This window comes from Leucoraja erinacea, chromosome 3 (genome assembly GCF_028641065.1).
Source record: "Leucoraja erinacea ecotype New England chromosome 3, Leri_hhj_1, whole genome shotgun sequence".
In the NCBI taxonomy this organism is placed as follows: domain Eukaryota; kingdom Metazoa; phylum Chordata; class Chondrichthyes; order Rajiformes; family Rajidae; genus Leucoraja; species Leucoraja erinaceus.
The window spans coordinates 70,025,116-70,042,516 of record NC_073379.1 but is presented as its reverse complement, the minus strand read 5'-3'; the positions used below and the strand labels follow the sequence as shown (position 1 = coordinate 70,042,516).

Below are 17,401 nucleotides of genomic sequence, written 5' to 3'. Positions count from 1 at the left end.
GCTGGAGGAACTCAGCGAGTCAGGCAGTATCTGAGGAGGGAATAGACAGGCAATGTTTCAGGTCAGGAGCCTTCTTCAGAATATTGAAAGAACCGTGTGAACGGATGATGCCATTAAGGAATTTCAAACAGACAAAGCAACAAAGTGGGGTTCAGAAATTTGGTGCCATTCCAGAGAAAAGGGTTGTGGTGACCAAAAGCTTTGCCACCTGTGAATGGAGCTAAGAGGTGGGTTGCACAGGGCAAAAACCAAAGGTCGTGGGAGTAAGACGACCAATACCTCTGCAGACAAAAAATGTTAATAGAATAAACGGAGTTTAAAATTTAGAGTAAGATAGTGAGTAAGATAGAAGCCTGAGCAAGAAACAGTCCAGTACAGGAGAGAAACAATCTTTTACCCTAATGGAGATCAGCGAATCGAAGGCAGTCGGAAGAGGTATGGATCAAATCACACGAGGGAGCCCAACTAAAAGCACAGCTAAGATTTTCAATTTTTGGAGGCGGCAGGAAGTGTTGCAGAAATGTCATTGGTTTATTATTGTTACGTGTACTGAGATACAGAGACTTTTCAACAAATTCAATGGAGACTGCATGAAAAAAGTTCCAAAAGAAAATATTTTGATGCATATTGTTCTGTAGTTGCATGATATTCTGTTTCATTTGTTAACATTTCTGGTCAGCAGAACAGCAAAATGTTGCTCGTGTATTCTTCGCAAAGAATCGCTAACAGATCAGATACATTGTGGTTAGATATTTTACCCAACAGTGAGAGCGATCACGTTGAACACACGAGGGACTTTTGCTGTAAAACAGAGCCCAAAACCTTAATACTATTGTGAGATGGATCAAAATAGATTATTCTGCTGAGCAGCAATATGTTAAACATAGATAGCACCATGAAGTTCGGAATTAAGGCTTTAGGATACAATTTCAACTGGATTTGGATTGTTAGGTATAACAAAAAGTCCATTCCTGGCAGCCATTCTTTGTCAATCAGAACTATATGACAAATATATAGAATTTAAAGGTGACAGAAAGGCAAGAGTTTGATGACTGATCACCGAGTGCTCATTCCTAAAGTTCATGTTTCATCAAATACCACAGCCAAGCAAACAACATCTTTGACTTTCACAGAACAAAAATCTAAGATTTAAGATTTGGAGGAGATACTACCCACAACTTTGTAAACATTTCCAATTTCACTTCTTCAAACAGCACATAGGGAATGAATGGTTGCATTATTTTCCCTCATTAATAAGATGATGGAACAGCATGTCAAGGGTAGACACAAAATGCTGGAGTAACTCAGTGGGTCAGGCTATATCTGTGGAGCAATGGAATAGATGACGTATAGGGTCAGAACCCTTCTTCGTCCGGTTTAAGACTCGACACTTCACCTCTTCCTTTTCTCCGGCAATGTCCCTGTCCCGCTGAGTTACTCCAGCAATGTGTCTATATTCAGTATAAACCAGCATCCCCAGTTCCTTCCCACGTTGAGGGAATTGGTGGCCTGTGCTTCTTAAATTGTTTATCTCTACACTCTTCCTGATAAATGAGATTGGGTGTAGGGTCTTTGGAGGAGGGAGGAAGGAAAAGAGAATAGCCTTGGCTCCATCTTATCTTGAATATAGAAAAATCAGCCAAATCATTCATTTATGCTACAAGTGTGCTTCCGCTATTATTTCCACATCTTAGAGATAGCACTCAAGATTGAGAAATTTATCAACCTAGATCAGATGTCAACACTGCACTGCACTAAACTGCCTCGAAATGTAGAGCAGCACCGCATAGAAAACAGGTTAATCCAAGGTCACATTTAACTTATATTTGGTTATCTTATCATCTTAATGTAACCAATAGCATTGTAGTACTCGGGGAGGAACAGAAGAGGATGATATTGTTTTCTCCCCGGTTTAGTAACAGAGGCCACAGAGACAGAAACAGAACCAGGAGATTGCAGTTTAACAACAAGGGTACAAAATAACAAAGGATCTTCAACCTGAAACATTAATTCTGTTTTTATTTTCAGGGATGCTGCCTGACCCACTGAGTTCTTCTAATATTTTATTTTCCATCGAAAGCACTTTGGCTCAACTTGATGAATATCATAGATGCATAAAGCATAGTGGGGGTGCAGACAAAAACGTTTACCACCCCCCCCCTCCCCCCCAATTTCAGCTGGGGCAAAATTTGTATTTATTCAAGATGTGACATTATATTCAAGCAATGTGACGTTACAAGCACACAAAAACATCAATGGGGAGATACAACTGGCAGATGCTTTTGTGCAATATTGCAAACAGCACCTTAAGGAAACTCATAACATTGAGTAAGCAAAGGTACATGGCCAGAATCCAAGTCTTCATTGGCCTTTTCATTGATCCCTTTGAGAGAATAGATCTTGCATCCAACAGCTATTAAACAAAAGGTCCCCAATCAACAGGTTGCCTTTAGCCATCAATAATAAAATACCAAGAACAAGAACCCTGGGAAAGGTGAAGCTTTCTCAGAAGTCCCCTGCCAAATGAAGGCCATCACTGATAATGAAATGGCCAAGCACACAGAAGCCCAACAAAAACGGTGTGAAGATTCCCTCCCACCCCAAGGTCGTCATGTGGCATTGAGGCCACACCTGACACCAGGCTTGGCTCGCCGCCGCAGGCCCGAGAACCCGTTTGGAAAGGGCAGCCGCTAAGCCCGGCACCTGCTCGCCCAGTGTCCCAAGCAGGAGGAAGTCTGAACCGAGGGAGTAAGCAGACCGGCTGGAGGCAGAGTGGACCACTGGAGGCCCACCAGCAGCCTGCGGCTCAGTTGGATCGAGCGTCGACACGAAAGGCCAAACGCATGGACCAGGTTCGGCCTGCATCTGCACGGAGCGGTGGAGCACTCAACAACAATTTGGACTTGAAATTGGCACCAAATCTGGCGACTCTGTATACTCAGTCAGTGTACTATAGCTATACACTTGTACTGTATTTGGCATGCGTATCTAAGATGTATCCAAGTGCTTATGGATAGTGATACTTGCACTGAACTGTATATAAAAATGAATTTCACTGTACCTCAGTACATGTGACAAAGTACCATGGAACAAAGTTTGCTCCATATATGCCAGAGTACAACACTGGCCTCATCAATCACCTCCAAACCCATAGATCTGGAGTGGAAGGTGGTCAGCCTTCCTACACTGAACTACAGATAAATTATATTAAATGCAAATAATTAATTTCTGTTATAGTCTTTCAAAATCTCATAGAATCACTGATGAAAAAAAATAGGGTCTTTGCTTATTTAAGGAAAGATCGTTGCAAAGTTGAAGGCAAAGAAATGTGAATTGTAGGAAAATGTGTGGTCCATTGTGGAATCCACAGCGAGTATCCATCATTTTGCTTATTTAGGGAACCCACACCCCTGTTTTCCTCTCCTTCTCATTCTAATCATTCACCCACATCATTCCGCACACCCTTCTAACCCTCCACAGAACTTCCTTTAGCCAGTTTCCTTCCCTTCTCCCACCTTGTTCCATCTGTTCATCACCCTCACACTTAACCCTCTGGGTCACCTACCTCTTACCCCATTTGTTCCAACTGCCCATCAACACTCTCCTATCTGATTTTACTTATCACATTCGTAAATCATCGGTTTCCAAAATCTGTAGCGCTAGTGGTCTTTACATCCCCTCCCAGTACCCGTCACTACCACCACCCTCCCCTCCAACTACCCAACTATCAACCCACAAATCCCTTCTTCGCTTAGTTCTGCCTCATCCTTTTCCCGCACCTCTTCATATTGGTCGTCTCCGCTCTACACTGTCAGTCCTGATGCAGGGTCCCGACCCAAATTGTCGATTATGCCTCTCCCTCTACTGATGTTGGCTGACCTGTTGTGTTCCTCTCCAGCATTTTGTTTTGCTCCTGGTTCCAGCATCTCCACATCACAACAATTTTATTAAGCCAGCATAATCACTTGCATTAACCAAGATACCATTTCTTCAAAAATATCTACATGAACTAATTTCTTTCCTGTTACCATCATAGATTATAATGTTCAACCTGCTAAAAGAAGCATTTTTTATTGGTGTCTTTCGTTACTTTATATGAAAGCAACTCAAACGCAATTTCAAGACCACAGGCTTCCTTCTGCTGAAGCTGCTTCTGACCTTTTACCGGAAACAGATCAGAATTTCAAAGCGACTCGGTATGTGGGATACTTCCTTTCTCAGGATATTCCTCACTTTGATGAGGGCAATATTACCGTTTGAGCAGCCAATGCAGTCAAAGTTAATTGCATGCCTTGCTTTGAGATCTCAGAGTCATAAAAATTGCACTCTAAAGATATCTTCCGGAGAAAAATGTTATACCACTAACTTCGACACAATTAAAATGGATAATCTTTTATTGGTGTCATATAATGGTTTGATTGAAAAGCCAAGTGTAATCTCACACTACCTAGAATATATTTTCAAATACAAGTGCTACTCACGAGTCAATCTAATCCTTCGGACTATTCTGATCAAACAGCTTGAGACAATATTTCCATTTCCTGACTGCTAAGTTATCAGAAGTTTAAGCAACGGGTATTAGGGGAAAACCAGACTAGTTTTTAAAGATACACTGAGATTAGATGGCAACAAGCAACTACTTCACCGCCTTATATTAAAGCAATCTGAGCAAATAAACCATTGCAAAAATCAAGCATTCAGAGTATTTGGATTTCAATGCTGCAGGTTTTATTCTAAATTTAACTCACTACATTTAACTAGCCAATGGTGATGGCTTGGCTCTCAAACTTTCACTAAGTGGAAAGCATCACTTCAAGAAAAATCTAAATTACGAATCTATCAGATAATTTTGTTGTGTAGGGCATTTACCAGCCATCTGTTGTTCATTAAGCAACCCATGTACTTTGCTGACAGAGCAGAGGGATATATTGCTGCAAAGGACCAAAAGCCTTTGGGATCCAAATGAACAGGGCAATAAATATGCCTCGGCTAATGAAACAGAAGGATTGCAAAAGCACCAATGGAAGGACTGAATTGCAAAGTGGGATAGCCACTGTCAACATTCATTTTGTGCAGCAAGAAAAATAGAATTAATGTTAAAATTATGAGGCAAAGGTGGAAGAAAAGACATTTTCAAAAATAACCAAATAATGAAGCTATAGTTCAAAATAGAAAACTTTGAACTCAGCACGTCAGGCAGCAACTGTGGAGGAAATGGACAGAAATGCAAAGCCTCACTTTTGTATTTATTAATTTATAATGCTTTGCAGGTTGATTGACAATAGTTAATAATACGTGCAAACAGTGCTATTTTATGGACAAAAGGTTGCCAGTATGCATGATTTATAAACAATGGCCAGAAAAGCAAATAATAGCATGTAACATTTTAGAGGATTTTTGTCTTATCTTCGTCTTTGAAGACAATAAAATACGTTGAACTTATCTCATTTCAAGCACCAGGCTTCATAAATTGATTTGAGTTACAAATATACAGCAAAGGACAGGCTACTCAACCCAACTGGTGTCTGTACTTGTAGCTGCACACCATACAAACCTCCCCTTCCATTTATCTCCCCTGAACCTTCTCGCACTTGCCTCCAGGCACGGAAATCGGTATCAAAATATGGAGGGGACCGGGGGGGGGGGGGGGGGGGGGGGGGGGGGGGATAGAAATTTTTTTTTTTTGGCGGTAGCGCGCGCATGCGCACACTCTCACACACACGTGCGAGGCTTCGGAGACTCAATCCAGCGCTAAATGCAGCTCAACTCTGCCTGTCTCGCCGGGTTAACCGGTCTGAACTGACGGGACACCGGCGCTGCTTCTCCGTGCTGGCTGTAAATCTGGAACATATTTCCCGCAAGCCCAGGCAGGACTGTAGGTTAACCTGGCGGGACAGGCAGAATTGAGCTGGGTTTAGCACTCACTGCTTCTCTGCGCTGGCTGTGGGCCTGGGGGTGCCGGAGAGCCGGGATCGACCCTGGCTGCGGATGAGGCACAGGTCTGTACCGACAGTGTTTTGGCACGTCCCCCTCCTCCAATCACCGCACTCTATGCTCAGTCCCACCCTGCCGCTACTTCCACCTCTGACTGACACCTCCCTCCTCCAATGATCGTGCTGAATCATCATGTCCCACTCCCATTGCCTGCTGAACGACGTGTCTCTCGTCCAATCGGCACCCTCCATCATCAGTCTCACCCCCATTGATTTCACCGGGTTTTAAAATCCTGATTACAAAAAATGAGGGGGATCAACCCCCACCTCTCAAAACAGAGGGGGACGTGTGTCCCCTTCCCCCGCAGGATTTCTGCCCCTGCATTAATTAACAAGCGCATGCACGATTCTCTCTACATCTCCCTGCTTTAACACATTAACAAGTTTAACAATCTCAAACAGGTATCCTTTAAATCTCTTTTCTCAAAGGGGGGGGGGGGGGGGAAATAAAGGCCTCCACATTTAATATTTCCTGACAGCTGTGACCTCTCAGCACTGCCACCATCACTGGTTCTTTCTATAGTACAGAAAACACAACCAACCAATGTCCAAGTGCAGCTTCACACACTTCCTAATGAAATGAAATGAAATGAAATGATTCAATTTATTGTCATTGTCAGTGTACAGTACAGAGACAACGAAAAGCTTTCCTACTGAATTCAATATTTTTAAAAACAAATCTCTATTTATTATCATTCATCAAAAATGATGATCTGCTTCACAGAATCCTGGATCACTTTGTTCCTTTCCCCAATCCATCATTTTATATCCAGCACTGTTATGGCATATGTGATCTATTTCCTTTATCAAAGTACAACTTTTCATATTTATCCTTAAAGCTAATTTGGCATTTAACAGCCAAACCTCAGTAATGATCTACTATGGACTTTACCTTTGGCTGCATCACATATTTCCGTTTTGCATCATTATGGCCTAGTTACGCGGTATTATTGATTATTAATTTATTGTTTCATTGTGTGTTAAGGGGGCTGCAAAGCTGCAATAAGAATGTAAATTGTTCCATTCCTGGTACACATGACAATTAAAGAGTTTTGATTCTTGAACTAGCCTCTACATTTTCTTCTACCTTCCAGCATTACATTGCATCTTTCTCTGTACATCCTTGCTTGGTATAATTTCCAAATTCTGATAAAATTACTCGTTCCCAAAATAAATGAATCGATGGAAACATGGAACTAATCTAAACGCTGATTATTGTGGAAAACCATTCACCACATCCCAATTTGAATAACTACCTTTTACCACGTTTTCTGCTTCTATTTTTTTTTTTTTTTTTTTAAAAGCAGATTTGCTATGAACGACTAATCATCCCCACGTGCACATTGTCGGCAATTAACAGTGACAGCTCACTAAAAAGATTAAAATAAAGACTGTTAATTTGAAATAAGTACATATATTGTACCCAAGCATAAAGTCCTACAGTAATATTATTATCCCAGTAATCGTGTTAAAGTTCCGAAATACTAATACTCCTACTGTCAAGTAATGAGGAGATATTTAAATCCACGATGGGGATTTTTTTTTTTTTTTAATCAACCATTGAATGGCGATGCTAATGCCAGCACCGCCATTCATTGTGATCATGGCTGATCAACAACAATCAGCACCCCTATTCCTACCTTCTCCCCGTATCCCTTGATTTCCACTAGCCCCAAGACCTTTATCTAACTCATTTGAATGCATTCATCTTCAATCCCCACCACAAACCTCCAATGCACAGTGGATTGTGTTAACAAGTTGTGGATTAACTTAGAATTTAGTGAAATGGCATTTGCTTCACTTGACCAGGTTTCAAGAGAGCAAGATGTGTGACAGAGGAAGTTAATTTATGGTATTTTACACATCATTCACCTTCCCATGCAGCAATTGTTATAAGCATCCTTCTATAACAGGGATACTCTACAACAAACAATATTTGCATCCTGTGTTAAAAAAAACTTAAACTGTAAATTCCAAATCTGCTTTCATAGAGAAAAGGCTATAAAAAGTTCCTAAACTATTTAATGGATCCAAGGTGTCATATTTCAAAGTTGGAACGTACAAATTATATTTCTACCATTAAGGATAACAAATGGTTGTAGACATTTAATGGGCCAGATCATTTGAGCTGTCATTAGGCGGCTTTTTTACCTTTGTAGTTACAGACGCCGCCTGATAGAGTTCGTCAGAACAGTTCGCTGGCAAATCCTGCGTGTAGATCTCGTTGGCGTGCACTGATAACCAAGCTACTGGTCTTTGCAAGTGCTGAGGGCATTATTTTTAATGTTTGTGCTTTGGTGGCTTCAGAGGGGGTGGTGGGGGGGGGGCAAGAGACAGAGCCAGGGGGTTGGAGACAGACCAAACAGAATACAATATTTTTACATTAGGGCTATGTAGGCCATCAAGGCCCAGAGTGTACTGTGAGAATAAACTGGTTTTATTACCAATAATATAGCTTTATTAATGAGGTGTGTTACTCAAGCATGAAGTAAAACAAGAGGAAAGTGTGCCAGAAGTCTGCCCTGACCACAAATATTGCCCTAGGTATTGAGAGGAACCAGGTCAGTGCAACATTTAGCCTGTTATACTGAGAGAAAAAGACAGCGGCTGTTAATTAGCTAAAAACTCACCTATATTGTTAACAATAATTATTGCTGCTGAGATAAAAAAAATAAGTTGGATCACCTGCAGCTACACCACCCGAGACCAAATACTGAGCTCAAGCAATGAACATTATTCCACATAAACAAATAATCCTCACCCACTACTCCCCAAACAGTAGGATACAACAGGAGATTCTTTGCTGAGATTAACCTGCATATTTCAGGATGGATGAAAAATCAAAACGCTGATGACAACTAGTTCTGCTCCTTCAGCTGGCGAAATAACGCTGTATTTAAATTATGATTGGCAAATACTAATGCAATGGCAGCTGCTAATATTGGAAGTGAAAGTAGAACAGTGGTTACCAGAAATGATCAAACAAAAGTGGAGTTTGGTCTTTCGAGATTACTGGTCGTTCTCTCATTAACCACTGTAATAAATAAGTGTTAAAATAGTCAATTGCCAAATGTAAAAATAAAATGGTGAAGACTCCAGATGCCCCTGCACAACACAGATCTGCCATGAGGAATGAGCAGTTCAGCTAGTCCCTGTGCCAGCTCCAACATTAGCTATAGGAGCAACAATAAAATATGTAAAGTTAGATAACATTACCTATTCCCAGGAAGGCGAGATCCAGGACACGACTAATTGTTTTGGGTGTAACTACACCTCTTCTTCCTACCAAAAAATTAAATAATGGATAGAAATAATGTTATGATTTGCAGAGAATAATCAGCTATGTTGAATGTGGCAACAATGAAATACGAAAGAATGATGGATTATTCTGAGCTTCTTTGGGAGTGCTGGTGCAAGATTCCCCAAAAAGTTAATCTGTAAGTCGAATCGGTAGTAAAGAAAACAAACTCAATGCTAGCATTTATTTCAAGAGGACTCTCCCAGTAGTGGAAACATCCTCTCCACATCCCCCTCATCCTTCTAAACTCTAGCAAGTAAAAGCCCTGTGCCATCAAACGCTCATATGTTAACCCACTCATTCTTGGGATCTTTCTCGTAAACATCCACTGGATCCTCTCCAGCGCCAGTACATCCTTCCTCAGATATGGGGCCCAAAATGGCTGACACTACTCCAAATGCGATCTGACCAAGACCTTATAGAGCCTCAGCATTACATTCCTATTTTCGTACTCTGGTCCTCTTGAAATAAATGCTAACATTGCATTTGCTCGTATCACCTTGTGGAAGGTTGAAAAAAGTCTTGGGAAAATTGCACAACCATCTCTGACATAAACACAGAAAGCCTCCCTCCCCCTCACCCAGAGCCCCATTCCCACCTACCACCAGAATCAAAAATCACAGGAGAGCTTATCAAGGTCAGAGGTGATCACTTAACTCTGGAAAGGAACTCTTCCAAGACCCAAAACTCTGTCCTTGATACCATTCCAAAAGAAAACTATCTAGTCTAGCCTCAAGCATTGCCCCTGGCCAACACAGAAATGCCATACGTTAACAAAAAAAATGTTTTAATGACCTGTGTGTGATGCCAGCAGTTTTACAATGGAAAATGATCACATCTTGTACACAAACAGTGCACCATGTAACTGCATTTCCTGATCAGCTGCTGTACGAGAATTTGAAATGCCATCAATAGGAAAAAAAAATACAAATTGCCTTATAAAGTCAGTTTTATTTAACAAAAGTGTTATGTTCTGGCAACTCAATTTGCTAACAAACCACATTTTATTAATTAAAATATTCACACAATGCATTGCATCTAAGAGTTGCATATTCAGAAACAATCAGCTGGTTTGAAAACTCAACATAAACACAGATCACCAAAAAAGCACAAACCTCTCACATTCGACATTCCTGTCCCACCTTAATGCTACCAGAGCCCAGCTAGGCCCCTTCCTGGCTGGGATGCACCAGTAATCCAACACCCTCAAAACTCTTTTCATAGTCCTTTTTTATTTTTTAAAGGCTCGATTAATCTTTAACAATTCTCTGACCAAATGAGAAGCCTTGATTTTTACCTGCAACCCAAGTAAAGAGGTGATCATCGAATAATAAAATTTAATTGCAGCATTGTACTCATCTGAAGAACTGATATCTTCAGCTTAGTGCCAGAAATAGCGCAAAAAAAACATTCCAGAGGCTCTTGATAAACTTGCTCCTGGCATCAGTTGAGTGTCTTGTTCTGGTTTTCAAAACTATGACACCTTCCCATGGACCTGCAGCTGAAATAATTAAACTACCACCTACAAAGAATGCTCCTACGACCAAATATTGTAAATACTCACCTCTATCTAGTTACTGATAATTGCAGTTCTAAGTATTTCACTTTATAAGCAACCCATTTAGAATGTGATTAGAATAATCATTCAGCGAATTCCTTTTTGCAAAAAATCTCATTGTATTTTTGGTTAGTTTCCCAGCAGAATTTGCATCTTTAGTTCCATTGTTTACATTTCAGATTCCTGTGCAGCAAATGATCTAAAAGAGACATCTAACTTACTTAGTGAGCAGCCACGGAAAACAAAACTACACGACTTAGTGTTATCTGGTCATGAAGTCTCCTCATTATTGGGATTCCTGTTGTAAATGCAAGCTCAGAAGCAAATCAGAGAAGGTTCACTATAACCTAAAAAGGGAAGATTTCCTTAATGGGAAAGGTTGAACAGGGTTAAACTTAGGTTTACTGGAGCACAGAAGAGTGTAACGATATTCATTGCCTACTGCAGATTATATTTTCCCCATAGAAGAATCTAGAACAAAGTGTTGCTGTTTAAAACATGAGATTACCCTTTTATGACTTAAAAGGCTAAATCTTTACGCAGAGGGTCATATTTTTCAAACCCTTTCCGCAAAAGGGAGGGAGAATCTGAATTTTTTTTTTTTTTTTAATTTAATAAAAAGAGGTAGATTGTTGCCTAGGGGTGAAAGATTACCTTGGGTAGACTGGAATGTGGAGTTGGGTTTACACTCAGATCAGTCAAGAGCAGGCTCAAAGTGCAGAGTGGTCTATTCCTAATTCAGACATTCTTATGATCCTGAACAAAGATCTACACATGACAAATGGAAGGCATTTATGTGAAATAGCAAGGGTTCATTCCCCAACTTGACCATTCACCATGATGCAAACAAAACAGGAGTGCTGGATGGCATGACAAATGGATAAAGCATTTATGTGAAAAGGGCCTTCCCACTTACGGGTTCAGTGCCAGCAACCCAACTTGATCCTTCACCATGATGCAAACTTGAAAACTAAGGAGTGCTGGATGGCAGGAGACACAGGGTATTGGATAAAGAGCCCAAAGAGTTGCCCAAAGAGTTGTACCTTTTTCTGGTCGCCGCTGGATTTTCAACATTTTGAAACTTTTCGGCGACCTGCTGCGTCTATGACGGGTGCCGTCAATCGCCGAAAATAATTGCGTAAGTGGGAGAGGCCCTTTAGACAGGTTTAAACAACTGAAAACAGGTAAAAAACACGTTGGGCACACATAGAAATTTAGGACAGAGGGGGGTATAAAATGGCACTGTTGGAGAAGATTATGCATTTTAGAAGTACATTAAGGGCAAGAGAGTAACCAAGAAAAGAAAAAGGCACAAAGGAGTGCAGATATTAGAATATGTGATAAAATAAGCATAGATGCTGGAACAACTAAGCAGCAAGATGAATTGTCTCGACCAGAAGCAACAACCATCCATTTCTCTCCACAGATGCCATCGGAACTGAGTTTTTTTCAGCGGCTCTCCTTTTTAACCAGTGTTATCCTGCTGCTGCAATCCATGCAGAGTGAGAGAATGTAGACGAGGTCAGATCAGAATTAAGTATTCACTGATGAAGATGGGAATTATGGATGGGGAATTCAGAGAGAAAGCGAATTCTGGAACAAATTACCATTGAAAAACAGATTAGATCGCTAAGCAGCCTTCAAAGATGGGGAGATCCAAGACCTCACGAGATATATTCCAGATTACTACGTGGAGACAAAGGAGAGTTAGCTCACCAAACATTTTGCAATCTGTGCTGGTCAGAGGTGAAGTGCAGGATAAATGGAGGCAGCAAATCCGATGCCTTTATTTAAGGGCAGCAGGTTATGACGGACAGGTTGGTCTAACTGAATTGCATCAACTGAAAGGTGAAAACATTACCACTTAAACCTGGCAAAAAAAAACAAAACAGGCTAAGTTAAGAAATGGGAGATTTGAGGGATTTGAAGGAAAAATAAAATTCAGCCGAAGGTTGAATGAAATTTAGAGTGCTCTGCCTGAGGCAGCAGTGGAGACAGGTGCTCTATTAATATTTTAATTTAAATAGTGTTTAGATGGGCACTTGGAAAGCCATCACATGAAGGCTATGGCCAGAGCACCGGAAAGTGGGTTTAGTATAGGTAGATATTTGATGGTCAGTCTGGACACTGTAGGCCAAAACGCCTTTTTCTGTGTTGTACAATTCTGACTCCAAATGCTCAATTTATCCCTAACAATGATTTTTAAAATGGAGCAAAATGCCAAAATTGATCATTGAGCACTCCTAAACAATGATTTTTACACTATTTCTACCCTCAAAGATAGATTAGCATTAAGAGTTATTTTTACTTAGGTGGTGGGATAAGTTGCTCATGGAATTTACAGCAATTTCTCCCAACAGTCATTAAGCATACGAAAGATGAAAACTTTTAAAGGTGGATATGCCTAACGAGGTAAAATGTAAATTAGTGTATGTACGCCTATTTACTAAGATTGTCTGCAAGTTGTTACAAAGTAAAATTTTAAATTTGTAAATGCATAAAACTGTACTTTTATTGTGCTGAGAAACAAATCAAACTACAAATTGCTTTTGACTGTTTCAGAAGCTTAGTGGCCAAATTTAGTTTGCACTAGAGAGAGCTAGGTCACCATTAAACAGAACGTTCCAGGGCACGATCCTCAATCTGTGCTGTATCAAGGAATAAACAGATAGAACACAACTGCCAAGGCTCCAGCACAACTTTTTCCAACTAAGTTTCCAAACTTGGGAAATATGTGATAAGAAGAGGCAAAGCAAAGTCAGGGCTGCAGTCAGAACAAAAGTTCAGAACAAATGGGGGAAGTCAGAAGTATATATGCAGTGAAGAGGGACTGGAGGGCTGCCTGTACCAAACAAACACTATTTTCTTTTCCCTTGGCTAGAAGGAACAATCTGTTCTCTGCCAGAGAACCCAACGTCTGTGTTGGCTTTAGCTCCATGGACTTTCAATCCTTGCTGTGATTAATCTGCTCACCAGTGCTTGCTTGGTGTGGAATAAATTTACCCATAACTAGTTTGATCACCAAATCAAAGCGCCTCGGCAACATTTTCACCACCTATGTTTTACACCTCATGAAAAACTTGTTCCCTATTTTTAACCCAAGAAAAAGAATCTCTTATCAATAACCTTAAAAAACTATTTGGTCAAATCCTTTCCATTTACTCTTCTCCACCCAGATTGGTTCACATTTCCACTAAAATGTCATCAGGCTACTGAAAATTCCAATTATTTCTAAGAAGTCACCCATATAAGCATGTCTTTATTAATTAGACCTACAGACCCAGATCATGAGCACCACTTAGTCATGTGGTATTATCACTGGTATGATCTGGGTAATCTGGCATTAGGAGACTCCTAATCATTTTCAAAGCACTTGAAAGTTACAAAGAAAGCACAAATATGGCATTTCCTAACATGCAAGCAAGATAACTAATTCACTGTCAAATATCTGACAAAATAGTTCAAGCACGATTAATTAATCTTCAATTCATTTGCACTATGCACTACTTTGGGAAAAATATTTCCTTCTGTTAAAATTCAAAAAGCACAACATTTATTTGGAGAATGCACGTCACAAGACCAAGACATCCAACAGGCAGACAAGGGATGAAACAAATATGGAGCCATCCATAATTTTTTAATTGTACTTCAAAAAGCAATTGCCCCCACACCACAAGGGAAACCCCCATAGAAAACATAGCTAACACCAACTGTGCACTACCTTTCACAACATGCTATTAACTTTACTTGGATATAGACATCCCGCTTAGTACAAATTCCATCGCTTACCTTCAAATACTTAATCCTAAGATTTTTCTTTAAAAAAAAAATTCATTTTCATGAATTCCACATGCAACTGTTTTCTTTACTGCATTTATTTTTCTTCAGTCTGGAGCAGAAATAACTTGCCATAGAGGGAGTGCAGAGCAGGTTCACCAGACTGATTCCTGGGATGTCAGGACTGTCTTATGAAGAAAGACCTGGATAGACTTGGTTTATACTCTCTAGAATTTAGGAGATTGAGAGGGGATCTTATAGAAACTTACAAAAATTCTTAAGGGGTTGGACAGGCTAGATGCAGGAAGATTGTTCCCGATGTTGGGGAAGTCCAGGACAAGGGGTCACAGCTTAAGGATAAGGGGGGAATCCTTTAAAACCGAGATGAGGAGAACTTTTTCACACAGAGAGTGGTGAATCTCTGGAACTCTCTGCCACAGAGGGTAGTTGAGGCCAGTTCATTGGATATATTTAAGAGGGAGTTAGATGTGGCCCTTGTGGCCAAGGGGATCAGAGGGTATGGAGAGAAGGCAGGTACGGGATACTGAGTTGGATGATCAGCCATGATCATATTAAATGGCGGTGCAGGCTCGAAGGGCCGAATGGCCTACTCCTGCACCTAATTTCTATGTTTCTATAATCAAGTAGCATCAAAATCTTGCATCCTTGAATTATCACAGAAATTGAATAAAAAGCATTCATCAAGTGCAGACAGAAACCTAAATAAGGCCACACAAGCAACAAGCAGCAAAAAACACCATCAGGAAGAGTTCTCAAAAGAAGAGATCCTGTTGGGTTACTCAAGGGACTTTGCAGGGAAGTTGTTCTTCTAAATGGAAGGTATTATAGAAATAACTGCAAGTAGCTATCATTACATTCCAAACAGAAAAGCTAAATCCACTGCCCAATAACTTTAATTTCTATTTAGGGAGGCAGGACAGTGCTCACCTTAGCAGCTTGTTAGTTGCTGGATTTGATATAATTAAGCTATTATTCATCGTCTTTCCTCATTAGTCATGCAAAACGTCACCCATTCCTTCCCACCAGAGATGCTGCTAGTCCTGCTGAGTTTCTCTGGCAATTTTGTGTCTTAATTCCATAGTCACCCTAGTTTCACTCTAACAGAGAGCAGCCCTCTCCCCACCCCTTACTGAAGCTTAATGAGCGTTTTTTGTCTAGTTCTAACTAAGGGTCTTCAACCTGAAGCATTAGCTCTGCTTTTCTTCCTACAGATGTAGCCGGACCTACCGAGTATTTCCAGCATTGTGATTATTTCAGATTTCCAGCATCTGCATTTTTAAAAAAAAGTTTAACTAAACGTTTGTTCATTTGAAGATACTCATCACACAATACTTCACAATTAACCAGATAAAATTTGACACCTAGAAAAGATGACCGAGCGTTCAGTTAACTCAAATGGAAAAAAATGACAGAGGAATACTAAAGGAGCAGCAACCTCATATTTCACCTTAGTGGTCCACTGCTAGCCTGCTCCCCTCACCCCCCTGGTTCCTCAATTCAACCCAATTCTCCCACACATACCCTTCTATCCCACAACACCCTGCCCCTTCTCACCCAGCTTCTTCCTCACCCACACCATTACCTATACACTCCTCTGATTAGGCCCCTTCCTTCCACCCCCTCCCGTTATCATCTGCCCACCCTACCCCTCTTATTTGGTTCCGCACTCCACATTCCTTCCCCATCAGCTCCTGAATCTCATTTCAAAAACATGGCTTAAGAGAAAATCAACAGAATCAGTGTCAGTTTTCCTCATTCTTGGCTATAGGCCATGTTATCAACTCAGTATATGTACGTGAAGTATGACAATGATCCACCCAATGATTCAAAGTATTGCAGCAATGCAAAACGTAAACACACTTCAAAGGGAGCAATGCTCCATGTGGTAAAGAACTATTCCAGATGGATTATATTTAATCCCAGTAATTATCAGGCAGGTTTAAAGAGAATAAAGAAAATGAGATGAAAATCCAACCCGGTGTTATGAAAGAGATGAAATTCCAACTGTTGAAAATGCCCCAAAAGAGCACCCAAATCCATGTTGGGGAGATGTAGTCAATACAAAGGATACATTTCCATTTCTACAACCTCTAGGGACTTCCAGCTGTTAGGAATGTCAATATGCAATCAAAGTGCACTTTTCCAATTCCCAGATGCCATTTAGGCTAACAATTACAATGGTCGAATTGTCTAAGTTTCCAGGAAACTCTCCCTTTTGTTCCGTTGCTTTGTGGCATTTCGACCAATGCCACCGTAAAATGATACTGTAAAGTGCTGCTATTCTCCAGGTGCAATCAATTCTTGCTCATGCAATGATTTAGTGATGCACTTTCCTGACCACACTGATGAGATTTCCATTCGAAATTAGCTGTTTTTAAATAAAACATTGACTGAAAAAAAAAAATACTGTTTGAGATTTAGATTTTCAATGCAAACAAAATAATTAACATACCAACTGTTATCATTATCTAGCAGATTAAAGAGCTATCTTTTCCTGAAAGCAATGAAGCAATCTTTTTCTTTTCCTTTATACGCAAAAGAGACAACTGTAAATATGCATTTCTCCCCATGTTTTGTACGACTGCCTCCTATTTGTGCAAATTAGTAAGAAACAGCTGCAACAAGCTCATTTGTAACCTAGATTTTTTTTGTTTTTTTTTTAAATTTTTTATAAAGAAGCTGGAGGACAAGACACAGTATTTGTGCAAATTGAAACACAAATTTATTCGCTGGAATACATTTGTCTGAAAAAAC

General features: G+C 40.3%; 1 protein-coding gene across 4 annotated transcripts in view; it reads right to left on the bottom strand.

The window, feature by feature from the left end:
* Positions 1-17,401, bottom strand: part of sema4d (sema domain, immunoglobulin domain (Ig), transmembrane domain (TM) and short cytoplasmic domain, (semaphorin) 4D) — a 157,644-nt gene that overhangs the window by 105,650 nt on the left and 34,593 nt on the right. Inside the window, exon 2 of one of the 4 annotated variants that reach the window (XM_055632877.1) lies at positions 9,210-9,275. The exons of the other annotated variants lie outside the window; for them this stretch is intronic. The gene's annotated coding sequence lies outside the window, so the exon portion shown is untranslated. The remainder of the gene's footprint in view (positions 1-9,209; positions 9,276-17,401) is intronic. 4 annotated transcript variants of the gene reach the window in all.